Source organism: Arachis ipaensis, chromosome B09 (assembly GCF_000816755.2).
Source record: "Arachis ipaensis cultivar K30076 chromosome B09, Araip1.1, whole genome shotgun sequence".
Lineage (NCBI taxonomy): Eukaryota > Viridiplantae > Streptophyta > Magnoliopsida > Fabales > Fabaceae > Arachis > Arachis ipaensis.
Genome location: NC_029793.2, coordinates 13211418 through 13212376, shown reverse-complemented (window position 1 = coordinate 13212376; position 959 = coordinate 13211418). Strand labels below are relative to the sequence as shown.

Below are 959 nucleotides of genomic sequence, written 5' to 3'. Positions count from 1 at the left end.
CTAATTTTTAATTATTAAATTTATTTAATATATATTTATTGAAAAATCTGATCCTAATTTAAATTTTTTTTTTATTAATAATAACATTGTGTTGTCTCACATTTTTCGTCTCTTCTCTCCATAATTATGATGTGTTATTTTATATTTTTGAATTTATAATCTTTAAACAATATTCTATTTGTATGTTGTAATAATATTTTGTAATTTTTTTTTATTTTTTATTAGAATCTTCGTATAATTTATTAATAAACCGACGAGTTCAGCAGTTTTTGGGCAATTTTGTAAATAATAGTTTAAAAAAGAGGATTGGACCGTTTTTAACTCTAGTTTTTGGTAGAACCAGTTCGATCGACTGGTCCAGTTTAATTTTCAGAACATTGCTAAAAACAAATCCAAAAACAGAAACGGAGAATAGAGACATCGCCGCCCCCACCCCGCCCCGTTCCGTTGCCATCTTCATTTAATCCAACATTAAACAGAAATGACAAAACACAACCTTCCATGGTTACGAAACGGCAACCCTGTATGACTGTATCCCTCAAAACGACCCTCTCTCTCTCCATTTTGCCTTATCCCAATTTTCCCAACTATACATTGAGTCATCGTCCTAATCTAACCCACGTGCCGCACTCGTGCAAGCCCACCCTCCCACTCACTAACACATGGTTACATCACACTCCTACACGTACTCACATAACCCATGACACGACCCGAACAAAAAGCTCAGTTTGGATATGCCAAAGCATCTTTATATAACACCATCATGGCATCATTTTTCACACATTCGGATCCTACCCGCATATCCCTTTTATTTAACCCAACCCCGTCAAACCCCGAAACAATACCCAACACTTGCACATTCAACTTCATTTTAAGAAACTTTATATAGTTTCCGCTCGAATATTCTCGAGAAAATTCCAATAATTCCACCATCTTTATAAGCAATTTGGAACACTCCT

At 34.6% G+C, this 959-nt stretch overlaps 1 protein-coding gene across 1 annotated transcript in view; it reads left to right on the top strand.

Moving 5' to 3' along the window:
* Positions 1 to 959, top strand: part of LOC107616579 — a 3855-nt gene that overhangs the window by 1779 nt on the left and 1117 nt on the right. The window lies entirely within an intron of this gene.